The sequence below is a fragment of the Tursiops truncatus genome, chromosome 5 (genome assembly GCF_011762595.2).
Source record: "Tursiops truncatus isolate mTurTru1 chromosome 5, mTurTru1.mat.Y, whole genome shotgun sequence".
NCBI lineage: Eukaryota > Metazoa > Chordata > Mammalia > Artiodactyla > Delphinidae > Tursiops > Tursiops truncatus.
The window spans coordinates 74,265,390-74,292,618 of record NC_047038.1 but is presented as its reverse complement, the minus strand read 5'-3'; the positions used below and the strand labels follow the sequence as shown (position 1 = coordinate 74,292,618).

At 39.7% G+C, this 27,229-nt stretch overlaps 1 long non-coding RNA gene across 2 annotated transcripts in view; it reads left to right on the top strand.

Annotated features, from left to right (window-relative positions):
• LOC109548834 (uncharacterized) overlaps positions 1-6,247 on the top strand; it is a 132,457-nt gene extending 126,210 nt beyond the window's left edge. For both annotated transcript variants that reach the window (XR_002174983.3, XR_012332007.1), the window contains one exon: positions 5,578-6,247. This is a non-coding gene — a long non-coding RNA (uncharacterized lncRNA). The remainder of the gene's footprint in view (positions 1-5,577) is intronic.
• The last annotated feature ends 20,982 nt before the right edge of the window (positions 6,248-27,229 follow it).

Genomic DNA, 27,229 nt, shown 5'->3' with positions numbered 1-27,229 from the left:
ACCTGCGATGTCCAGTAAGGACACCCTGCCGTATGTGCCGATGCGTATATAGCTGCACTGAACACACAAAAGGTAGCTAGTCCAAACTGAGATGCGCTGTAAGTGTAAAACACACACCATATTTTAAAGACGTATGAAGGAGGGCATGTAAAATATCTCATAAATAATTTTTGTATTGATTGCATGTTGAAGTGACAATATTTTGGATATTCTTAAGCGCATTTTACCCGTTTCTTTTTACTTTCTTTGTAACAACTAGAAATTTTTAAATTAACATATGTGGCTCACATTTGCAGCTTGCATTATGTTTCAGCCCAAAAGTGGAGGACACTTATATTGTTTCGAGTTTTCTTCTGCCCACTTTTTACAGATGATGCTACAATAAATAGCCTTTTATATTATCAAACTGATGCAGTTGGATAAGCTAGATCAAATAATATTTATTTACATTTTTAATTTTGACAAATGTTGTCCAGTTTGTCTCCTGAGAGGATGTGACAACTTATACACCCATAAGTTTGCTCATGCCCCTTACCTCCCTAACACGTGTAGTATCAAACATTTGGATCTTTGCCAATCTGATAATTGGCAAACTCTATGGTTAGTTTAGACTACCTGGTCAAGTAACTTAGTTTAAAATATATCTAAGAATAATGATTACTAATTTTATGTAGCAAATTATCATTTCCAAAGCATTTTCATATGTTTCCTCATTCAATTCTTACAATAACCTGGTGATACAAGCATTTTAGCTAGAAGCAAACTGAAGCTGAGATAAGGAGGAGAAATGAACCTCTGTGTGTGGTGAATACTTTATATACATAAATTCATTTAATTCTCAACACAATATGGAAGCAGATTTTATAGGCTTTATGATTCCCATTTTATAGATGAGGGCACTGAGGTCCAGCATGGTTAGGTGACTCACAGAAATCACACAGCAAATAGAGGGGTTAATGGTGCAACTTTGCTGTCAGACTAGCGTGAGTGAACTACCTTACTAGCTGTGTGAACTTGGACAAGTGTATTTATATGTAAAATTGGGAGAATAAAAGTACCTACCCTATGGAGGGGTGTCAAAATTAACTGAGGTGGTGTATATAAATAGCACAGTGCCTGGCACACAGCAAGCCCTTAAACAAGTGTGTGTATGTGTATACATGTGTGTATGTACATGTATGTGTGCATTTGTGTGTGTGTGTGTGTGTGTGTGTGTGTGTATGCATGCCAGGATTCAAACCCAGGTTCTTGGTTTCCTGAGCCCTCACCTCTTTGTTTTCCCCCTCCCAATGACTCAGTCTGTCTAGGCAGTAGGCTCAGTTTTCTGACCCAGTTATTATCTTTGTGTGAGTCGGGAAGGGCAGGAGCAGAGGGGAGGGGAGGCATTTCCAGGTTTTCATGTGCCTGCCACCTCCTCTCCAGCCAGGGGAGAGGTTGACCCTTTCTGTACCTGATTATCTTCTTCATCAAATGGGTCATGGGGCAGTATTGATAAGGTGGAGACTCTTACAAGCTGTCTTTGACGTCTTGGAGCAAAATAATTTGCAAGTCACATGGACTTGTGAGTGAAAAGGTGAAAACGCTTGTACTAGGGACTCATGTGGAAGTTGCCCATGGCTCAGGGACACTCTTGATTAGGTTAGGCTAGTACTGGCATACTTAGATGCCTCCAAATCAAGTAAATAATTATAATCCAATAAACTGCAGTTGTGAAGTTGAGCAGAACCTTCTGTGATTTTAGAAGGGTCTTTATTCTTTCCCTTTTGGAAAAAAAATGACAGGAAGTAAGTGATCAGGAAGTGCAGGAACAATAGGCTTTTCCTGGAAGAGTGGCTCTGAAGTGATGACTAAACATTCAGACATGCTGGGCTTCACCGGCAGAGGCTGAGGCCATGGCCACAGCGGAGAGAGGGGCCATAGGTAACTTCGGAGAGAGGGACAGTTCAGCTGAAGTGTATTATTGACTACTCCCTATCTGGTGGAAATAAGTGAGAGATTAGGGCAAGGTTATACTGGACCTGGAGACCATCACATAGTTAACTGGCAAAAACTGCTGCCTGATTTGAAGCCTTGAAGGAGTTCTTAGTATCAGTCAGGAGCAGCCAAGAGAGAATGCTTTCATTTGCTTCGGTAAAGGAAACATCCTAGAGGTTTTTGAAATGTCTTAAAAACGGTAGCAGACAGCGCAGGTCTGTTGCCTGTTGGTCTTCCATCTTTTAATCCACTGAATTCTGTTTTGAAAGACCTTGTATGACTAGCAACGTTTATTAAGCCAAGTTGTTTTTCTTTTTATAATTAATCATGATTTGTAAAAAATAAAACTACCCCTCTGAATACCTCATCAGCCTGATGTAATCCGTGTGATCACGCTGAATTAATGTAATCTGGGGCAGGAGAAGAGACACACGATGCTTAAGGTATGCTAAGCTGCCTGCTTACCAGCGAATGCATGATTTTTCCTAGGCTTTGTGACATGTTGACAAACCGCTCTGGAGCCCTTCTTTCTAGCTCCTCAGACCCTTTAGAGAACCAGGAGCCTTAGCATCTGTTTTGTAGGGGTTCCTAGGAAAGGAGAAGGTCCCTTTCCAATGGAGCATGAGATTGAAGTAACAGTGACGTTTTATTTCTTTGAAAAATATTTAAAGATGATAAAGAAAAAAAAATCATTCATAATCTTACCACTTCAACAAATTATATAAGAAGAGTATCTTCTTCAGCAATCTCATTTCATGTCCCTGAGGTAACATTGTGAAGAAACAAGGTGTATATTCCTCTCATTTCTTTTCTTAACTGTGTAATTATACACACACACACACACACACACACACACACACACACACACACACACACACACACACACACACACCCTGCTTTCTTAAACAGAATGGGATGCAGTTTGCTGTTTTTTACTTGATTCTCTACATTAGCACTTAGAATTTTTCTTTTTTAAAAATGGTTACAAAATAGTTGACATTTAACAAAGTTTGTTACGTGCTATTTATTCTTCTAAGCATTTCCAAGTATTAACTAACTTTAATGCTCACAACAACCTCTGAGGTAACCACTTTTCTCATTCCCATTTAACAGAGGGAGGAGCCTGAGGCCTTGAGAGGCTGCGTGATTTGCCCAGGATCATAAACATTAGTGCAGCCAGGACCCCAGCTCAGTCAGTTCAGCTCTATCACCCACACAGCTCACTCTTCCGCTCACATTTGCAGCCACTGTGCCATGGATGGACCATAGCTTAGTCAGCCTTTCCAATTTTTTTCTTCTTTGTTATTTCAATGCTTAATAAATACCTCTGTACATACATCTTTATGTCCTTTTGCTTTTCTGTCTGAAGTGTTATCTCCTACAAGTGGGATTGCTGGGTCAAAGAATAGATGATATAAAATTTGAATTAAAGTTATTTTTTCTTCTGGTTTTATTGAGATATAATTGACATACAGCACTGTATAAGTTTAAGATGTACAGCCTAGTGATTTGACTTACATACATCATGAAATAATTGCCAAGTTTAGTGAATATCCATTATCTCATATAGATACAAAATAAAAGAATAAGAAAGACAATTTTTTCCTCATGATGAGAACTCTTAGGATTTTCTGCTAAGAGCAGTATATAATATATAGCAGTGTTAATTATATTAACCATGTTGTACATTATAATATATATATATTATGTTAACCACATTGTACATCCCTAGTATTTACTTATAACTGGAAGTTTGTACCACCTTCATCCAATCCGCCCTGTAGTTTTAATTATTCCTCACGTTTTAACATGCCTTACATCAAAGAATACAGTCTATACAATTTTTATATCAAGTGTTTGCTTAGTGGACGTTCTAAAAAGAGGATCATAACTTTACTTAAAAATATAAACATAGTCTGATCGTGGAACAACAGACTAGGCAATATGTGGATTTTCTAGGTCCCTTCTTTCTTCTCAGCATTTTCGTGTCATGTCACTGCTCTGCCACTTATTAATAGGTTAACCTTGGGCAAGTTAGGCCAAATTTCCTCATCTGGAAAGTGGAGTTAACGAGAGTATCTCATTCTGTGGAAGTATTGTGAGGACTGAATCAAATAATTCACGCCCAGCATTTGACATTGTGCCTGGCACACAGGAGGCCTGAGTCAATGTTAGCAGGGATCTGAGGCAGCAGCACAAATCAACATCAAGAGTGGACAGTTTGGGGGCTTCCCTGGTGGCGCAGTGGTTAAGAGTCCACCTGCCAAGGCAGGGGACACGGGTTCGAGCCCTGGCCCGGGAAGATCCCACATGCCGCGGAGCAACTAAGCCCCGTGAGCCACAACTGCTGAGCCCGAGCTCTAGAGCCTGCACGCCACAACTACTGAGCCCACGTGCCACAACTACTGAAGCCTGTGCGCCTAGAGCCCATGCTGCTCAACAAGAGAAGCCACGACAATGAGAAACCCGCGCACCACAACGAAGAGTAGCCCCCGCTCACCGCAACTAGAGGAAGCCTCCGCGCAGCAGTGAAGACCCAACACAGCCAAAAATAAATAAATTTTTAAAAAAAGGAGTGGACAGTTTGTTAGCTTTCAAACTGGGTTCAATATGCAAGAGATTTCCGAAACAGAGTATGGAGAAGGCTTCTGAAGATTACAACGAGGTTATCTGGCAGTTGGAGTGAATGGGGTGAGAATTTCATGAAATTGACCACTAAGTGGGATGCCATAGGCAGCCCCTTCTGAGTTGCCCTCCATTCAGAAAATCCCCTCCACGGCCCATCCGGCATCTCTGACCAGCTGGCTTCTCTTCTTCCTCCTGACTTCAAGGTTCTATCTTCTACCTTTGCCATTTCTTGTCTACAGCCTCTCCCCGGTGATCTGTTTATGCTTCGGTGGTTACAGAAACTTAGAGAATAATTAAGGACAGGGGAGAAAGAAGTGATTTTTTTGTTATGAGGATGGGAGGAAAGAGGGTTGAGAACGTTGGCCAACTTGGAGGTGGGGGTAGGGCAGGAAGGAATTCAGTTTAAAATGTCACCTTTTGGACTTGATTTTCACCATTGGCTTTTTGAGTCTCGGTTAATTGAGTCTTTTTGCCAAAATGATAAAATGCTCCCCTTTTGCATTTGGGGTAAGTTGATAGGAATTAATCAGACTCTGTGAAGTGTGTAGAGGAGTGTATGACCTATCTAGGTATGTGTGGGAGTAGTTCCACCAGATGTGAAAGTCAAATTAGCACAGTTGCTCCCTGCAGCTGGGGGGAAGGTTTATCTGGGAAAGAGGCTGAATCTGTTGGCTAAAGCAAGCCTTTGGGTTTTATCCATGGTTTCTCATATTCCATGCATTTAATAATTAAGAGTTGGCTCCATACCAGTAATGTGGAGCCTCAGAATTAATACGTGGGAGTTTGGGTGCATAACATTTTGATGCTTATTATTACCTGGAGATAACTACTGGGTCTGTAAGACTAGCCAGGAAATCTCATGAAAAGAGTTCCTTTGTTGATATACTGGCTCCTGTTTTATTGTATTTGGTGGAGCAATCTAATGAAAATAATAATTTTTACTTTTCTGGTTTATTTGTGGGTTCAACTGAGAAGCTAAGGAACGCAATACTGAAAAAAGGACCAGGGGGAAAATGAATTAATGAAGCCTCCCCAAGCTCTGAGTGAAGAATACTATCGAGGCCATCTGTGGTCTGCCTGCCCAGTGCCCTTCGTCTCCACAGGGTCCATCTCTTTCTGCGGGAAAAATCACATCTCCCTGACCCTGATCTTATGGTTTGGACGGAGAGGGCACTACCTCCTGGCTCTGGTGGGAACTCAGTTTCAACCAATAACACCACATCCCTCCGGTCACAGTAACTAATTCTGGGGCTGGCCCTTGACCAATGCCAGATCAGACAGAGGCAAGCCTGAGCCTCTTGCTCAAATCCGTGGGATTGCTAAACTGGCAGCACATACGCCCAGAGCTTCTGGAAGTCATCCTGCTACCACAGGAGAGGAGCCTGCCAGAGAAGAAATCCAACATAAAGGAAAGCAGAGCCAGGGATGGATACTAATTCCTGATGACACCATATGAGTATCTGGATCCAGCTGCACTTACAGCCAGAACCACTTGGATGTTTGGTATCTAAACAAATAAATCTTTTGTTGTTGTTGTTAAGTCAGTAATAACTTGAATTCTAAGTATTCTATACCCAGAAAGGAAGAATCTATCTGTATACAAATTTATAGCCTGGAGAAATAAAATGTCAGCCTCTTCTGTTAATCTTCCTGGTGTCGAAAAAAGAAAGATATCTCAGTGATGAGACTGTTGGCTAGTTTCCAAAATGTGTCAGGGTGAGGAATCATATTATTATTTTCCTTGCTCCCAAATATGTTTCTGACAGCCACATGGTGTTCAGATAGCCAGTGTTTGTGTAGAAATCCCCTGTCTGTCCAGCCTTATCATGTTCAGCGGATCTCTGTTTGCAGAGACTAGGTGTCCCTTCTCCCTCTTTTGCCTTTGCTCAACACGTCCTGTGTCTTATCTGGAGCTCCTGGAAGCCAAGTTTCTCTTTTCAGATGAGCACCTCCCCATGTTAACACATGAATCATGCTGACAATACAGACGATCCTTACCCTCCATGTCCTGAGGAAAAGAGAAGGCTTGGAAGGCTTATGTAGCTGTATGATGACAGTCTACAGAGAGAGACACAAGACTGCTGAGACCACACATGCAAATGGAGCTTGACTTTAGCCCTATGTTAGGAGAATCATTTTCCCGAGAGAACAGAGTTAGTGCCACCCATCTGTTGCCAAGAGCCATCTCTTAGACCCTTGATGTGGGATTGTGAAATAGAGTTGGCCTAATGACAAGGGGGCATAAAAAGTGGAACTTCCTCACTCCAAATGTCTAATTTATATGGTAGAAAACTATGCTCAATTTGTAAGAATTTATTTCATATTCTGCACCAGTTTGCAATGGTCATATGAGACCCAGCACTGGCCTGAGCATCTCTAGATTAGGGATTGGGAACTCAAGTGCCTGCAGGTGCCAGGAAGCTGGCAGAGTTGGGTGAAGTGGACTGGGTGGGGCCTGAGCACTTGCTTGCATGATTCAAGGGAGCAGTCACCGTTCGGCTCCATCTGAGGGTCATGTGCACGTGCAACATGCACTCTGTGCTGTTGGATCTTACTTGCTTCACCAGAGGGCCTGGAACCCAGAAGTCATCCATTTGCAACCTCTGACTTGATAATAACATAGGTGATTGTTCCAGGTGGCTGGATGTTGGGTTGGGTTTAAACCTAATTTAGTTCACTTTGAATAGGACCCAAAGTGTTGTGGTTTAGAGCACAGACTCTGGTGTCAGGCCAACCTGGGTTTGTGGCCTGGCTTTGACATTTACTAATGTTTTGACCTTAGCCAAGGAATGTAACATCTTGGAGATGCAGTTTTCACATTTGTAAAATGGGGTTGCATCTGGCTGTGGGTGGGCTTGGGGGTAGCAGAATTTGAGGTTAAGTGACATGATGCTCTTAAAGCTCTTATGCAGTGGTTTTGTAAAAGTGTAAAGCTTTCATAAATGCTAGCAGTTCTATGACTAGAGCTGACAGAAATCCAAGTAAGAAGTTGTTCTTTTATTCTCCAGAAGTATAAAGTCAGAGAGACAATACTGTGTAGTGGTTAAGAGGTACAAACCCTGGAGTCAAATCTTGCTCTCTTTCTAGCCATGAGACCTTAGCCTCTGTTTTCTCATATGTAAAATGGAGATCTAAGGTTGTCTATCCCCAAAGAGTCTAAATGATTATGTGATTTAACACTTACAACTGAGTTCGCATTCCTAAAACATTTAGAACAGCCTGACACACAGGAAGGGCTATGGGAGTGAAAGTTTACAATACTGTGACTGCAGTGAAGTTTTAATAGCTCTTGTAACTTTGTCATTTGAGTAACACTGTATACATATCCTGGAACTTGTCGTTTACATTATACTAACTTTAATAACACCTGATGCAATTATTTTTAACGTAAAGAGTTACAAAAGTTTATTCACTATTATAAAGGCCACTTCAAATCCACAGTGAAAGGTATAAAAATGTAGAGTATAAAAAAATGAATGCAATTATGTCAAGTTCTTTAAAAGCAGGTTTTACAAAACTCATCTAGATGAGAGTCACGTACATTAGGAAAAAAATAACAATTGGTTGAGAGCCTGTTTTGTGCAATGCACGTGGTGAAGCCTAGAATCAAAGCAATAAATGGAGAAAGGTAAACACCTCTACTTCAAGCCAACATCCATGTCCACACACACTAGCATATTGTCGGTATGGGGACATTTCCTGAGATCTTTTTCTACCTTCAGAAGTTACCTGGTAGCGCTGGGGTACAGGGGATAAAGATCAGTACTAGTGAGTTCAGAAGTAATGCAGACAAAGTTGCTTCCAGGGCGGGTATAGGGACTCAGCCAGGAGGTGTCCGGGGTCTTGCACGGTGGGAAATGGGAAAGAGGACCAGTGGAGGGGTTGGGCGTGCTCCTTCGCTGTTTCTTCTTCCCAAAGCCTGCGGGGAGAGTGCGTCTCCAAAAGATTTCGATCTGAATTTCGTGAGAGTCTGAAAGTAGGGGAGACTGGCATCTTAAGCCCCGCCTGGAAGCGCGTGCAAGAGCCCAGGGAGAAGGGGAGGGAGGGGGTGACCGGGAGGCTAGGGGTGCGGAGGAGGCTCCATCCCGGACGAGGGCCACGGGGTCCAGAGCTGGATGGAGGCCGAGGAGCGCAGGCTGCCGGCTTGCTGGGCGTCGCAGAAGCCAAGTGGGAGAGGCGCGTTTCCTGGCCCACAGTGGCACCCTCCACCGAGATCAGACCGGGCTCCGGGACATCCGCCCGGGGCCCCCAGGCAGAACCCCCCTCGGCAGGTCCTGTCGAGGCCTCCACGAGGTCCCAGGAACCCGCAGCCCTGCTGGCCCACGAAAGGGGACCGCCACCACCTCGCCGTGCACGGAATGCCCTCCCACTCCGCGCCAACTCCAAGCCCAGAGTCACCGTCGGCTGCCTGCTCTGGGAAGGAAGGGAGCTAACTGAAATGAGACGTTGATTAACCAAAAAGGGGTGGGAAGTTAGGGAATCGGCCTGAGATGTGATTACGGGAGGCATTTACCAGCTGGAAAAGGGCAAAGGAGGTTGTCCACAGAGTAGCTGGTGGCAGTTATTTGAAAAAGTAAAAACATCTCATGTGTATGCACTTCTGATGAACTGAGTTACACAGGCACAGGCAGGGCTGTTTTTTAGCTCAGCCAGCTTGGGTGTTGGTGTCAGCAAGCTGCTTTACTTGTGGGGCGACCTCAGGTGAGCATTTAACTTCCCTGAGGCTTAGTTTCTTCTTTGTTAATGTGAGGCTGACATTAACCTCTTAGCTACATCACAGGGTTCTGTTTAGGGGCAACTGAGGCAATTTCTGAGTGAAAGTTCAGAATCATCAAGTATTGTATAAACCTTAGCTCTCATTAAATGAATTTCAAATTCACTCCTCCCCATGCTTTCTGATTCATCTCATGATTTAGGGTATAACTGCTTAAAGTGGAGAGTTGAATATTCAGTTCAATTTGATAAATATTTATTGAATGACTCCTGTTGTAAAGAGCTGTCTATAGAATTTGATCAGTGTGGACAACTGGTCTGAATCACGTGAGCCTCCTTTAGGATTTTGTCAGTGGCTTTTGGGAGGGTTGGGTATCTATTACTGACATGTCATCTTCAAGTGTTCAGTTCATTTTCTGCATGATTGCCTGTTGACCTTCCATTTTTTACTATGGAAAATACCTGTTATGATGATGAATAATTGGCTTTGTTTCCAAGTTATTTCCTATACCTAATTTATTCTTATTTAGAATTGTAATCAAACACTATTCAGTGGTTTAATGGTGGGCTTCATAGTTCAAGCTGAGACTGACTTTATTCAAGGGGGAGAATACAATTTTATTATTTATGCTATTTCAGGTTAGGTTATTTTCAAATAGTTGAATAAAGCTAAATATATTAAATATGTACATAAACTTGAGAACTCTAAAGAGAGGAAAATCCTTCTGCAAACAACTACATAATAGTTTGGAGGAGGAAAAAGCCCAAAGGTGTATTTTAAGGTAAAGAAGTATACTTTAACTAGAATAATTTATAATTTAAAGAACTGACCCTGTAGCTTGAGTTCTACATTATAATTTCATTGCAGTTAAATCCAAAGAACTATTTTCTCCCTGATGGAAGTCTATTTGCCTGTATGGTTCCTGCATAGTTTTAAAAGTGTAATCATATATTGCCTCATATTACTTTAATTTATTGCCTAAGTATTATTCTAACAGGAAAGACAGTCCTTAGAGCAGAGAGATTGTGTGGCTCTTTCCTAAGCCCCTCCACTCAGTGTTTTTCACAGAACTATGCCTAAAATAATTACGTAATATATATCTTTGACTTGATTAATTGTCCAGATGCTTTTGTTGTACTGTGATTTGTTTCTATTGGGCCAGATATTGTTATCCCTAATTTAGCTAAATACTCCACTGTCGACTTAGACTTTTTGTAAATTTAAACCTTATCTCATAAATTACCTTGGGCTGTCAGGCTTCTGTAACAATTTCAAGGGGATTAGCATTTCCCTTCTTTAATCTACAGAAGATTAAGAGAATAAAGTCTCTTAGAATAGTTCAGAATGGCACTCATTGTGAGCAACTTTGAAGAAATAAAGTTGGAAAAATGTTTTACAGCTATGACCAGCCAACGCATCCACTGTCCTTTGCTTTGGGTTTTGGTTTGAGGTCCATAGAAAGTCATCTCCTTAAGGGAGAGCCATCTTGGATGATATCTAGCCTCTAGTTTCTGTCTAGGGATGGAGGGGGGTGTAAGAATGATGCTTCTTTCATCACTGATCACTTTGGTGACATCAAAGGATTAAGGGAAGTGTTTTTCCCTAGGCCTCTCACCTATTTCTCTTGTCCCTTCCTCTTCACTCTCCATAAAGCTTATCTTGGAAGCCAGGCACCATTTGCCATGTGACAGTAAGATGTGTGTAATACATGCTTTGATGGGTTTGTGTTTATAACACAAATACATGGAGTTGTCATTGAGGCAGGAATTGCTTGCTATCAAGAGGTACATCCTGAACAGGGATTACCAAGGCTGGCCTGTGGTCAGATCGGCTTCTTCACGTAACTTTCTCTCCCCCTTCATATCTATACCTTTACTTATGAGAGTCCCACTTTTTTTTTTGTTGCTTTTGTTGTTCATTTTCTTTTCTAATCTCAGCCCTTCTGTGAATAAACTTCTGTTTCATCCTGAGGAAAAAAACCTCTTCCAGTTTCAGGGGGGGTAGAGGTGAAAACAGAATGAAACGGAAAGCTGTTCGGATAACCCAGGAGGATTTTAAGACCGCTTTGTTATAACAATCCTTTTATGTTTGAAATATTTATTGGGCCTCTTCCTGGTCACGATCGGAAGGGAAACCTGAATTGGTGCCCTCTAAGTTGCTCGGGCGGACAGAAGAATACATGTTTACAGTCAAGATGGTGCTTGATCTTGGAACGACAGGAAATGATTTTGCAAATCCAGATAAACTATTTTATCCTAGAAAGCATACATGCCAAACACAGTTTAAAGTAAACACATAAGAATCCTTGTGTTGTTCCGAATGGGTAGGGTGTTGGGAGAAGCTAGCATTTCTCCAGATTAAGGACAATTTGGTGTGACAGTTGCCTCTAAGTGACTTGTTTTGCCTGTGTGTCCTCTTGCAGGTGTAAGCTTTTGGATTTCCATAATGGAGCATGCATAGCGAAATAGTGGAATTTGTTTGAATGAATGAATGAATGGGATCGCCCCCCTACCCCCCAGCAACTTCTGGAATTTGCATCCTATGTCAAAAGTTGTGAGTGCCTTCGAGTAAATCACGATAGACTTGATCTCCACTTTTGGTAGTAGTTCTGTACTAGTTTGGTACTAGTTCCCTTCCAGACAGGGTGAAGCTGGTATCTTAGTTCTATTCTTCCTTCCAAAATTATTTAAAAAAATTTTTAAGTTTATATAGATGAATATTTTAGGACAATATTACTTTAAAGTTTATTTACATAAATACTATGGAAAATCACCAAGAAAGTTTTGAAAAAGAAGATTAGGGAGAGGGACTTGCCCCACCAGATTTTAAAATTTGTTGTAAAGCGATAATAAAACAATAAGAAATAGAAAATATAAACAGGCCAATCACAAGCACTGAAATTCAGACTGTGATTAAAAATCTTCCAACAAACAAAGCCCAGGAGGAGATGGCTTCACAGGCAAATTCTATCAAACATTTAGAGAAGAGTTAACACCTATCCTTATCAAACTCTTCCAAAATACAGTAGAGGGAGGAACACTCCCAAACTCATTCTATGAGGCCACCATCACCCTGATACCAAAACCAGACAAAGATGTCACAAAGAAAGAAAACTACAGGCCAATATCACTGATGAAAATAGATGCAAAAATCCTCAACAAAATACTAGCAAACAGAATCCAACAGCACATTAAAAAGATCATACACCATGATCAAGTGGGGTGTATCCCAGGAATGCAAGGATTCTTCAATATATGCAAATCAATCAGTGTGATACACCATATTAACAAATTGAAGGAGAGAAACCATATGATCATCTCATTAGATGCAGAAAAAGCTTTCAACAAAATTCAACACTCATTTATGATAAAAACCCTCCAGAAAGTAGGCATAGAGGGAACTTACTTCAACATAATAAAGGTCATATATGATGAACCCACAGCCAACATCGTCCTCAATGGTGAAAAAGTGAAACCATTTTCACTAAGATCAGGAACAAGACAAGGTTGCCCACTCTCACCACTATTATTCAACAAAGTTTTGGAAGTTTTAGCCACAGCAATCAGAGAAGAAAAAGAAAGAAAAGGAATCCATATCGGAAAAGAAGAAGTGAAGCTGTCACTGTTTGCAGATGACATGATACTATACATAGAGAATCCTAAAAATGCCACCAGAAAACTACTAGAGCGAATCAATGAATTTGGTAAAGTAGCAGAATACAGAATTAATGCACAGAAATCTCTTGCATTCCTATACACTAATGATGAAAAATCTGAAATAGAAATTAAGGAAACACTCCCATTTACCACTGCAACAAAAATAATATAATACCTAGGAATAAACCTACCGAAGGGGACAAAAGACCTGTATGCTGAAAACTGTAAGACACTGATGAAAGAAATTAAAGATGATCCAAAGAGACGGAGAGATATACCATGTTCTTGGATTGCAAGAATCAACATTGTGAAAATGACTATACTACCCAAAGCAATCTACAGATTCAGTGCAATCCCTATCAAACTACCAATGACACTTTTCACAGAACTAGAACAAAAAATTTCACAATTCGTATGGAAACACAAAAGACCCCAAATAGCCAAAGCAATCTTGAGAAACAAAAACAGAGCTGGAGGAATCAGGCTCCGTGACTTCAGACAAAGCTACAGTAATCAAGACAGTATGGTACTGGCACAAAAACAGAAATATAGATCAATGGAACAGGATAGAAAGCTGAGAGATAAACCCACGCACATATGGTCACGTTATTTTTGATAAAGGGGCAAGAATATACAATGGAGAAAAGACAGCCTCTTCAGTAAGTGGTGCTGGGAAAACTGGACTACAAGTGAAAGAATGAAATTAGAACACTCCCTAACACCGTACACAAAAATAAACTCAAAATGGATTAAAGACCTAAATGTAAGGCCAGACACTATCAAACTCTTGAGAGGAAAACATAGGCAGAACATTCTATGACATAAATCACAGCAAGATCCTTTTTGACCCACCTCCTAGAAAATGGAAATAAAAATAAACAAGTGGGACCTAATGAAACTTAAAAGGTTTTGCACAGCAAAGGAAAACATAAACAAGACGAAAAGACAACCCTCAGAATGGGAGAAAATCTTTTCAAATGAGGCAACTGACAAAGGATTAATCTGCAGAATTTACAAGCAGCTCATGCAGCTCAATATCAGAAAAACAAACAACCCAATCCAAAAATGGGCAGAAGACCTAATTAGACATTTCTCCAAAGAAGATATCCAGATTACCAACAAACACATGAAAGAATGCTCAACATCACTAATCATTAGAGAAATGCAAATCAAAACTACAATGAGGTACACCTCACACCAGTCAGAATAGCCATCATCAAAAAATCTACAAACAATAAATGCTGGAGAGGGTGTGGAGAAAAGGGAACCCTCCTACACTGTTGGTGCGAATGTAAATTGATACAGCCACTATGGAGGTTCCTTAAAAAACTAAAAAAAGCTGCCATATGACCCAGCAATCCCACTACTGGGCATATACCCTGAGGAAACCATAATTCAAAAAGAGTCACGGGGCTTCCCTGGTGGCGCAGTGGTTGAGAGTCCGCCTGCCGATGCAGGAGACACGGGTTCGTGCCCCGGTCCGGGAAGATTCTACATGCCGCGGAGTGCCTGGGCCCGTGAGCCATGGCCGCTGAGCCTGTGCGTCCGGAGCCTGTGCTCCGCAACGGGAGAGGCCACAACAGTGAGAGGCCCGCGTGCCGCAAAAAAAAAAAAAAAAAAAAGAGTCACGTACCACAATGTTCATTGCAGCTCTATTTACAGTAGCCAGGACGTGGAAGCAGCCTAAGTGTCCATCATCGGATGAATGGATTAAGAAGATGTGGCACATATATACAATGGAATATCACTCAGCCATAAAAAGAAACGAAATTGAGTTATTTGTAGTGAGGTGGATAGACCTGGAGTCTGTCATACAGAGTGAAGTAAGTCAGATAGAGAAAGACAAATACCATATGCTAACACATATATATGGAATATAAGAAAAAAAAATGTCACAAAGAACCTAGGGGTAAGACGGGAATAAAGACACAGACCTACCAGAGAATGGACTTGAGGATATGGGGAGGGGGAAGGGTAAGCTGTGACAAAGTGAGAGAGAGGCATGGACATATATACACTACCAAACGTAAAATAGATAGCTAGTGGGAAGCAGCCGCATAGCACAGGGAGATCAGCTTGGTGCTTTGTGACCACCTGGATGGGTGGGATAGGAAGGGTGGGAGGGAGGGAGCCGCAAGCAGGAGGAGATATGGGGACATATGTATATGTATAACTGATTCACTTTGTTATAAAGCAGAAACTAACACATCATTGTAAAGCAATTATACTCCAATAAAGATGTTTAAAAAAAAACCCAACAATATGGTATTCATATATAGATCAGTGGAACACAAGAGAATCTGGAACAGATCTAAATATATATGCTGACTTTATATTGCTAAAAGCGGCATTTTTTGACTAAAAAATTGCTTAAATGATGGCAGCCACGGGGAGGGGGACGGGTGAGCTGGGACGAAATGAGAGAGTGGCATGGACATATATACACTACCAAATGTGAAATCGATAGCTAGTGGGAAGCAGCCGCATAGCACAGGGAGATCAGCTCGGTGCTTTGTGACCACTTAGAGGGGTGGGATAGGGAGGGTGGCAGGGAGGGAGATGCAAGAGGGAAGAGATATGGGAACATATGTATATGTATAACTGATTCAGTTTGTTATAAAGCAGAAACTAACGCACCATTGTAAAGCAATTATACTCCAATAAAGATGTTAAAAAAAATGGTGGCAGGATTTTTCCACTGGGTCAGTTAACAGCTAGCACTTAGTGAGCATTTACTGTGTGCCAGATACTATTCTAAGGTCTTTTCATGTATTAACTCAATCCTCAATACAGCCTTTTGACATCAAAACTGTTTTTATCCCCATTTGAAGATGAAAGAAATGAAACATAGGGAGGTTTAGTAACTGGTTCAAAGTCACACAGCTAAGAAGAGTGTAGAGTCAGGATTTGAACCCAGGCAATAAAATTAGATCATTACCTGGGTTATGCTATAGTATAAACACTGAAATTCCAGCTGGATTAAAAATCTAACTGTATAAAATAACATCTTTATAACATACACTATAAAAAGAAAATGCAGAAAAACAGTTATATAATCTTGAAATTGGAGAGACTTTCTTAAGCAAGATAGAAATTCCAGAAAAAATAAAGAAAAATATTGTTCTGACAACATTAAAAACAAAACCCCAAATTTCTGTTGACAGGATACCATGAGCAAAATCAAAAGTTCAGTGGTTACCAAAAAGGAAATATATTTGCACTACATTTCACAGAAAAAGTGTTTGTACTCTACAAAGAAGTTTTATAAAATGACATTTTTAGAAAAGTCCAGTTGAAAAGGATATGGACTGGCAATTCAGAGACGATAAAATGCAAATGGACAATAAATAAACAGATAACAGTGGCAACGTGTACGGTGCTAATAGGCTTTTAGGGAAACTCCCAGTTCTGTTTGGTTCTGCTTTGGTCAGGGAACTAAGGTTTTCCTTTAAGTTCTTCCTCCCCCACCCCGATTTCTTTTCTCCATCACCCCACCTTCCACCCCTATCACCTTTCAAGATGTTAAAATTCCTTATCCTATGTTCAGAGAGTCCAGGACTCTTGGGTGGAGGGCTGTCAGTATCTGGGGAGTGAGTCGTTGAAAGTGAACGCTGAAAAGCTACCTGGCAGTGATTTCCTGCTGCTCTGCTTCCTGGTCCTCTGAGCAGAAGATATTTCTCCTTCCTACGTTGTGATCTGGAATCCTTCCCATCCCTTTCTCTGCCCCTAGTTAGGATGGGTCTTCTGCCTCCAATTTCCATCTTCAAGCCGAAGTCCTATCTAGCCTTTGGGAGAGCAAAAGCATTAAAGTCTTCCTGTTCTACACTTGGGCCTGAGGCTTCTTTGAGTCTCTGTTGCAGCTTAGAGTGGTCTTGGGGCTGGGGTGATAGAAAAATAACCATCAGAGTTCAAAGGTACCAGGGAGAGAACACGGAAACCGTGTAAACTAACATTTTGAGATATTATCTTGCCAGAGGTCTATGTTTTTAACTTCTCTAGTACTCAAGAAATGCAAGGAACAATGAACTGACCTTTTGTTTTGGCCCATTAAATTGATCAGAGTTTAAAATATTTGATATGAGAGTTTAAAATATATTGATAGCATTCAATATAGGCCAGAGCTAGGGGGAAGGATACCCTTATATATTGTTGGGAGATGAATTGCTGAAACTTTCTAGGAATTGTTAAAACATGTCTGTACCCATTGAAACTTAAATTGACATAAGCTATGACCTAGCAGTATACGACTATGAATTGAGCCCGAAGAAACAAAAGCACCAGACATATGGATTTACTTACAAAGTTGTATATTGCAAAATTATTTACCAGGGGGCTCTAGACAATCCAAATGCCTATCAAGGAATACTTGAATAAGTTATAGCTCATTCATATAATGGAATACCATATAGCTACTAAAAAGAACATCTTAACTCTATGATCCCTTTTATTTTATAAAAAACAATATTAAGAGCTTTAAATATGGTAAATAAGTGTATATTCTATAAGTGTAGAAAGTATGAAAGATATACACCACACGATTAATTTAAGGCAAGCATCATAAACTTCAGTGGCTCCAGGGACCAGCCTGAATGTCAGTGCAGCAGAATGGACAGTGAAACCTCTGTGGAGTAAGAAAAGGTTATTGTGTGTTGGGGTCCTAAGAAAGTGGCAAAGGATGGGTTCCAAAACACAGAAGAAGGGATATTTTGGGGTCAGAAGAAACAAAAATAGGACAGGAACAGATGTAGGTAGGTCGACATGATAGATAATGGGAGATGAGGCATTCCAACTGATGGCTTTTCTTTTTCCCATAATGTTGGAGTAAAGGGTTCGAAGGAAGTAAAGACAGTTTAGAGAAGGTTTCCTGGAGAATGAGAAAGAAAAAAGTAGGAATGCAAAGGTCGATTTAAGGTTAGTGAGCATTAATGTAGAGTGGAACCATTATATCCTTTTATTAGATTGACATGAGCACCAGAAACTATTAAAAATGAATAAAAATTCCTGGTAAAGTAGAAGTTAAGATTTTTTTTACTTTTCTAGGAGAAAAATTCAAAAGTCCAATATTAGGAACAATCTCAAGAAATGGAGGGAGTTACTTGCTCTTTCACATTAGAAAATTTATTTTTAGTCATAGAATTTTTTAAACAGCTTTATTGAGGTATGATTCATTTACCATACAATTCAGCCACCTAAAGTGTACAATTCAATGGGTTTTAGTATCTTTGTAGATATATATGCAACCATCACCACAATCAATTTTAGAGTTTTATTTCTCCCCAAGGAAATCCATACCCTTCAGCCATCACCCTCCCCTCCCCACCCCAACTTAATCTTCCCACCACCCCACTCCCTGCTCCCACCTTCCACCCCAGCCCCTGGCAACCATTAATCTACTTTCTGTCTCTATAGATTTGCCTATTCTGGACATTTCATATAAATGGAATCATATAATATGTGGTCCTTTGTGACTGGCTTCTTTCATTTAGCATAATGTTTTCAACTTTCATCCATGTGGTAGCATGTATCAGTACCTCATTCCTTTTCATTGCCGAATGATAGTCCATTGCATGGATAAACCACTTTTTCTTTATCCGTTCAGCAGTCCATGGGCATTTGGGATGTTTCCACTTTTTGGCTATTATTAATAATGCTGCTGTTAAGATTCTTATACAAGTTTTTGGGTGGACATACATTTTCATTTCTCCTGAGTATATACCTATAAGTGGAATTGCTGGTAACTCTAGGCTTGGCCTTTTGAGGAACTGTCAGAATGTTTTCCAAAACATAGAATTTAGAACTAGATGGGATCATAGAAATTACTAGAGATATTTAAGTCATCGCTAACTGTTAGTGGGAGACCAAACTCAAAAAGCTAATTAGTGGGAGATAAGAACCTAGATTTTGATTTTTTTGTTTAATGTTGTTATTTTTTATTTCTTTAACTTTATCTTAAATGTTTAAAATTTCTTTACACATGTACTCATACATATACATTAGTTTCCATTAATATTATTTTAAACATATGATTTAGTATAAATTTTTGGATTTTCTTTTCCCTTTTCTATGCTATCTTATGCCTCCTTCTCACATTACCTTCATCCCCTTCACGAGGTAATTAATACTAATAACCTAAAAAAAATTCTCTCATGTTTTCTCCATGATAATATAATCCTACATATACACACATACGCAAAGGGAATTTTGATCACTATTTTATAAAAATGGGATCATCTTATACTATTTTTTTGCACATTGCTTGTGGAATTTCCTCCAAATCAACCAGTGTACTTTTATTTTTATTTTAAATGTCTGCAGAATACTCAGTGATATGGGTGTTTTATAACTTATTGAGCCTATCAATGAATGTTCACTCATTGTTTCTGGTTTTAATTTAATTTTTGAATAAACAGTGCTACAGTAAACATCCTTGCTCCTCAGGTGTGGTCCATGAACTGGCAGCGTGCCAGGGAGCTTTATAGACATACAGACACTCAGGTTCCAGCCTTCCCTACTGAATTAGATTTTGCATTTTAACAAGATCCCCAGGAGATTCATATTCACATTGAAAATTGAGCACTGACCTAGTACATACGACCTTTCAGTGAAGTGCTATCATATCTATAGTTAGATTCCAAGGAGTGAATTCTGGGGCAAAAGGGTATACATACTTTAAATTTTAATAGATGGTTTAACAGACTGCTTCCTTTAAAGACTGCAGCACATAGGATTTCTACCAGCACTGTTTGAGAATACCCTTTTCCCCTGTGTTCCCATTAACAATGAGTGTTGACGTTGAGATTTTAAAGGAAATTTGCTATGATAGGAACATTTAGGTTTTATTTGATTTTTCCCACGTAATTGAGCAAACTATTCATAAGATAGTATTTTTAGAATAGTACCAATTTCAGTTTTTAGATTTTGAAGTCAAATGATAGAAGGAACAAAATACAAAAAATAGCAAAGAATAAAGATGCAATTATCTAATAGAAAACTTCTCTCCTCTTTGTTAACCTTCCTTGGTGCTAACATGAGAAAATGGGTACCCAGGATAGTGATCACGTGACCAGCTGGATGTTTACAGTGCCTTGTTCACACTTACTGGGAACGTTTTCAGATAAATGATTGAGAGAAAAGGTAAAACACAATAAAGGTTTAACAAAGTCTGCTTAATCTCAAAATTAATCATGGAGTTGTAAATTAAAATAAAATACCATATTTTGCCCATCAGATTGACAGGGTTTTTTTTTAACATCTTTATTGGAGTATAATTGCTTTACAATGGTGTGTTAGTTTCTGCTTTATAACAAAGTGAATCAGCTATACGTATACATATATCCCCATATCCCCTCCCTCTTGCGTCTCCCTCCCATCCTCCCTATCCCACCCCTCTAGGTGGTCACAAAGCACTGAGCTGATCTCCCTGTGCTATGCAGCTGCTTCCCACTAGCTATCTATTTTACATTTGGTAGTGTATGTATGTCCATGCCACTCTCTCACTTCGTCCCAGTTTACCCTTCCCCCTCTCCATGTCCTCAAGTCCATTCTCTACGTCTGTGTCTTTATTCCTGTCCAGATTGGCAGACTTTATTTTACTTTTGGCAGATTTTAAAATTAACAATATTCAGTGTTGGAAAAGATGTGGAAAAACAGACATGCTCATAAATTGTTCATGGGAATATAAATTGATAATGTCCTTTTAGGGAATGAAACAGCAGTGTATATAAAACATTTCAGTGCACATACCTTATGACTCAGCAAGAGAGTAATCTGTCTTACAGATTTAGTCATACATGAGAAAAAAGATATACTAAAGGACATCCACTGGAAATTTGAGACCACTTAAATGCCCATCCATAGGGACATGAATTTACATATTTTGGTGTATTGATAGTGTCTATATCTGGTATGGGGAAAGCTCTACAAGACATATAGCTAAACAACAAAAAAATCAAGTCTCAAAACAATGTATTTTGTACAATCCACTTTTGGAAGTGATAACACAAAAGATGTGTGTTTGTGTACACATATCTATGTATATAGTAGAAAAACACAAACCAGACTGCTAGCAGTGGTTACCTCTGGGTGTGTGTTAGAGGGAGGGTGGTTGGAATGGTGGTGAAAGAGTAACATATACACTATTTCCTAAACAATATCAATTGTTAACATTTATGGAGCACATTATATGTCTAGCATATGCTAAAAACTTTCCATGAATAATCTTAATCCTGACAACCACCTGATGAAGTAAGTACTATCGTTACTATCTGAATTTTGCCATTAAGTTAACTGAGTCACAAATAGGTGAAGTAATTTGCTTAAGGTGATGCAGTCAGAAAGGTGTGGTGCTGTAATTTGAACCAAGGTAGCCTGACTCTAGAGACCATGCTCAGAACCTCAATTCTGTCTACCCATCTATCCATTACCTACCCTCCCATCACCTATGTTTGTTTATCTATCAGCTATTTATCTATCTTTCTATCTATCTACCTACCTACCTACCTACCATCTTCCATCTATCTGTCTGTCACACTAAGGTTCTCAAGCCACCATAGAGAAAATTAACCCAGTTTTCTATTTACATCATTGAGGTACAATATAATTTATGAAAACACACTGAGATTTTCAGAGAATAGCGTAATTGACAGGTAATGTAACTGATTCTGATTCCTTACCAGAATGAGGGAGAATTGTCTCATTCCAGGACATTGTGTGATGGCCTGATTGTAGATCTCTGGATGGAGTAGAAAAAGCAACCTGGTATAATCCACCCCCCTAGCTGGCCACTGATCTACAGAACAAAACATTCCATAACGTTAGTGATCCTCTCCTTTATTTTGCTAAAGAAGATCCTCTCCCTTATTTCTTCCAGAGTATGTGAGTGGCAGAATTGGTATTGAAATCAGGTTTTCTGACTCTGAGTTCAGTGTTCTTTGCACTATATTATGATTTGGGATTTATGACACACATCTTACTTCCTGTAGGATGTAACCAGACAGATGGGTACAGTGCAGACCCATTCCTGTGTTTGGAGACCCCAAATTTGTATATCATTATTTAGAAGGAAAGAAAGGATTGAACAGCCAGTGTTGAGTGATGTTTTATCACCAGCTTCAAAGGTTTGGCCATTATATGCTCTTAAAAATTAAGGAGGTCCGACTAATTTCCTGGGTGTTATGTTTAACTATGTAAATTAATTAGCTAGTTGGTTTTACAGAGACATCCTCCAAAAAGTTTTGTTCCTCTTAAACAAAAAAACCCCCAGCTTGGTGGTATGGTTAGGTGATGGTGTAGTTAAGTGATGGTGTGGTCATATGATGGCTGGACATGAAGCAAATCACCCGCAGAAGACATGGGCAGCCTGGTGAAGCACAATGATGGGTCCAGGACATAGAGATGGGCAGGATGTCATCGTCAGCTAAACCCATGTGCAGGTGACTGCCCCTGAACAGAAAAAAAGGTCAAGGGTCAGGAAACACGTGGACCCTGAGGAGAGCAGAGAAAGTACTGAGTCTAAACCACTTTTCCTGATTTTATTCAAGCCAAGAGGAAGGCAAAGGGCTGTGTCATCTAACTTTCCCTGAACCGGTGCATCAGCAGAACGGGCTGAGCCTCTCCCACTTACCTCCTCATCCCCCACACAGAGTTCATGGCCATCCAGCTGCCCTGTTTGGATCTCCAGCAGGCAAAGGAGAAAGGCCACTTGGACATCTGGAACTCCTCAATCTTGCTCAAGGCTGGCAGCTGTCACAGAATGTCATCAGCTAAGAGAGCATCATAGCAACATGTTTCCCACTTCTTAAACCATTAGTCTCTCACATTTTATGGTTAGTTCTATGAGCACATGTTTTTCAGCTACGGAACTCAAGCTTCTGAGGTTTTAAACTATTTATTAGTGCCTAAAAGTCAAAATATTCATCCATCTATTGCTTGAGGAAATTTTGATTTTCTGTAAGGGAATGACCTATATCCTGAAATAAAAAAAAATCTGTGTGTAGTGACCATTCTTCATGCCTAATGTTTCTTTTTTTTTTTTTTGTGGTACGCGGGCCTCTCAGTGTTGTGGCCTCTCCCGTTGCGGAGCACAGGCTCCGGACGCGCAGGCTCAGTGGCCATGGCTCACAGGCCTAGCCCCTCCGCGGCATGTGGGGTCTTCCTGGACCGGGGCACGAACCTGTGTCCCCTGCATGAGCAGGCGGACTCTCAACCACTGTGCCACCAGGGAAGCCCTAATGTTTCATTTTTATGAACCTTCTGTTAACATTCTGCCTCACTTTGAGTGGATATCTCTAGGTCATTCATTGACAAAGAAGAATATTTGAAAAACAAAAATGTCAATATGTACATGTAGATTAAATTATTTTTTAAGTATAAATGTGATATACTTTTAAAAACTCCACCAGCACTGAAAATATTAAAAAAGTAAAAGTCAGTTACTGCTCTCACAAATATCACATTGTTAACAATTTCTCACATTGCCTCCTGGAAATGATTGGTGTATGAGGGGCATTCATGAGGTACAGATGTCCTTTTTTGTTTTAACTAAATGGGATCATACGAGACATTACTGCTTGGCAGTTTGATCTTTTCCATTTGCAGTATCCTTATTGATGAATATTAAGGTTGTTTTCAAAACCTTTTAATCATCTAACATTGCAATGAATATCCTTGTTATAGGCAACTTTGCAGACTTGTGCATGTATGTCTTCAAATCATTACACTTTGGTTCTTGTTACCTAAGTCTTCAAAAGCAAAGTTTTGAAAACTGGAAACAGAGCCTGAAGGCAAAAATAAAGGGTATGACATGTCCCTAGATTTGTCCTCTTTAGTCTCTATCCTCAAATGCTACAGATAATTGGAAGCTGACTGTAGGAAAAGAAGAGAAGCAAAAGGAAATATATTTATGAAATATGGACAAGGATTTTCTTGGGTGTCACTTAGTTCAGCTCTTAGGAGAGATGTGACTTGGTAATTTTTATCCTGGTAAAGTATTTAAAAGAAAGTGATTTCATTGGTCACAAAATAAGTAATTTTTTTCTTCTTCGAGTCTTACCACCACTGAGGTTTTCCTATCCTTTCCAACTCTCAGTTTTTGTTCCTTCTAAGAAATGCCTATGATACTAATTGTTTGTCTTATAAATTTGACATGCTGTGTATTTAGCCTTACAGATTGACTTTCTAAGGTATGTTTTTTGACTTGCTTGTAATCTTATAAACCCCTTCAAGGCAAGCTTGGTCCTCTCTATATCCCTTGTAGCACCTCTGAAGCAATATGCAATGCTTTGGAAATGGTAGTGAATACTTAGTCACTTGTAAATTGACTTCTCTAGGCTCTAGACTCCTGACTTATTTTTTTATCTAACACAATCTAATGAATAAGGGAAATATTTTTTTCCACAGCTCCTTAGTAAGGTGGCCCAATGCTTGGCATCCCGTTTCCTAATCTGTGTTTCCAAGGTCTGGGTGGACCAAAACATGGCATTTTGGTAGACAATGACCATGAACCTTTGTTTTGTTTCCTTTCACAGGTCAGGGGGCCTCAGCTGGTACATAAGTAGAAACAGATGTCGAAAAGGGTAAGGAGGTACGTGGTGCCAAAGTCTCAGTTCTGGGAAAAGGAAACACTTCACAGAGAATAGGTGCCACCTGTAGGGGTTATAGTTTGCCAAGCAAAACCAGTTTGGCTAAAGATTGCTAAAAATAACTCCCAAGGGCATAAGGTAATGTTTGCTTATACATGAAATTGAATGAGGGTGTTGTGTGTGTACGTGTCTATGTCTGTGTGTGTACCTGACACTCCAATGAAGCTTATTCACCCATTTATGAACTCCAGTTGCTGAAAGAACATTTTTATTTAATATTTGACCCATTCATACGGATAGAGTTGTTAAATTTCTATCTAACAGGCATAGAAGAAAGAATTTTAAATTTTCTTTTTTTCAACCATCTCACTGAGATTTTTTGGGGGGGGTGGTGGTCACAAAGCATTGAGCTGATCTCCCTGTGCTATGTGGCTGCTTCCCACTAGCTATCTGTTTTACATTTGGTAGTGTATATATGTCCATGCCTCTCTCTCACTTTGTCCCAGCTTACCCATCGCACTCCCTGTGTCCTCAAGTCCATTCTCCATGTCTGCGTCTTTATTCCTGTCCTGCCCCTACGTTCTTCAGAACCTTTTTTATTTTTATTCTTTTTAGATACCATATATATATGTTAGCATAGGGTATTTGTTTTTCTCTTTCTGACTTACTTCACTCTGTATGACAGACTCTAGGTCCATCCACCTCACTACAAATAACTCAATTTTGTTTCTTTTCATGGCTGATTAATATTCCATTGTATATATGTGCCACATATTCTTTATCCATTCATCCATTGATGGGCACTTAGGTTGCTTCCATGTCCTGGCTATTGTAAATAGAGCTGCAATGAACATTGTGGTACGTTACTCTTTTTGAATTATGGTTTTCTCAGGGTATATGCCCAGTAGTGGGATTGCTGGGTCGTATGGTAGTTCTATTTTTAGTTTTTTAAGGAACCTCCATACTGTTCTCCATAGTGGCTGTATCAATTTACATTCCCACCAACAGTGCAAGAGGGTTCCCTTTTCTCCACACCCGCTCCAGCATGTATTGTTTGTAGATTTTTTGAAGAGGGCCATTCTGACTAGTGTGAGGTGATACCTCATTGTAGTTTTGATTTGCATTTCTCTAATGATTAGTGATGTTGAGCATCCTTTCATGGGTTTGTTGGCAATCTGTATATCTTCTTTGGAGAAATGTCTATTTAGGTCTTCTGCCCATTTTTGGATTGGGTTATTTGTTTTTTTTGATATTGAGCTGCATGAGCTGCTTGTAAAATTTGGAGATTAATCCTTTGTCAGTTGCTTCATTTGCAACTATTTTCTCCCATTCTGAGGGTTGTCTTTTCATCTTGTTTATGTTTTCCTTTGCTGTGAAAACCTTTTAAATTTCATTAGGTCCCATTTGTTTATTTTTGTTCTTATTTCCATTTCTCTAGGAGGTGAGTCAAAAAGGATCTTGCTGTGATTTATGTCATAGAGTGTTCTGCCTATGTTTTCCTCTAAGAGTTTTATAGTGTCTGGCCTTACATTTAGGTCTTTAATCGATTTTGAGTTTATTTTTGTGTATGGTGTTAGGGAGTGTTCTAATTTCATTCTTTTACATGTAGCTGTCCAGTTTTCCCAGCACCACTTATTGAAGAGGCTGTCTTTTCTCCATTGTATATTCTTGCCTCCTTTATCAAAAATAACGTGACCATATGTGTGTGGGTTTATCTCTGGGCTTTCTATCCTGTTCCATTGATCTGTACTGCTGTTTCTGTGCCAGTACCATACTGTCTTGATTACTGTAGCTTTGTCTGAAGTCAGGCAGCCTGATTCCTCCAGCTCTGTTTTTGTTTCTCAAGATTGCTTTGGCTATTTGGGGTCTTTTGTGTTTCTATACGAATTGTGAAATTTTTTGTTCTAGTTCTGTGAAAAGTGTCATTGGTAGTTTGATAGGGATTGCACTGAATCTGTAGATTGCTTTGGGTAGTATAGTCATTTTCACAAGGTTGATTCTTCCAATCCAAGAACATGGTATATCTCTCCATCTCTTTGTATCATCTTTAATTTCTTTCATCAATGTCCTACAGTTTTCAGCATACAGGTCTTTTGTCTTCTTCGGTAGGTTTATTCCTAGGTATTATCTTCTTTTTGTTGCAGTGGTAAATGGGAATGTTTCCTTAATTTCTATTTCAGATTTTTCATCGTTAGTGTATAGGAGTGCAAGAGACTTCTGTGCATTAATTCTGTATCCTGCTACTTTACCAAATTCATTGAGTAGCTCTAGCAGTCTTCTGGTAGCATCTTTAGGATTTTCTTTGTATAGTATCATGTCATATGCAAACAGTGACAGCTGTACTTCTTTTCTGATTTGGATTCCTTTTCTTTCTTTTTCTTCTCTGATTGCTGTGGCTAAAACTTCCAAAACTATGTTGAATAATAGTGGTGAGAGTGGACAACCTTATCTTGTTCCTGATCTTAGAGAAAATTGTTTCAGTTTTTCACCATTGAGAATGATGTTGGCTGTGGGTTTGTCATATATGGCCTTTATTATGTTGAGGTAAGTTCCCTCTATGCCTACTTTCTGTAGGGTTTTTTTTAAATGGGTGTTTAATTTTGTCAAAATCTTTTTCTGCATCTATTGAGCTGGTCATATGGTTTTTCTCCTTCAATTTGTTAACATGGTTTATCACA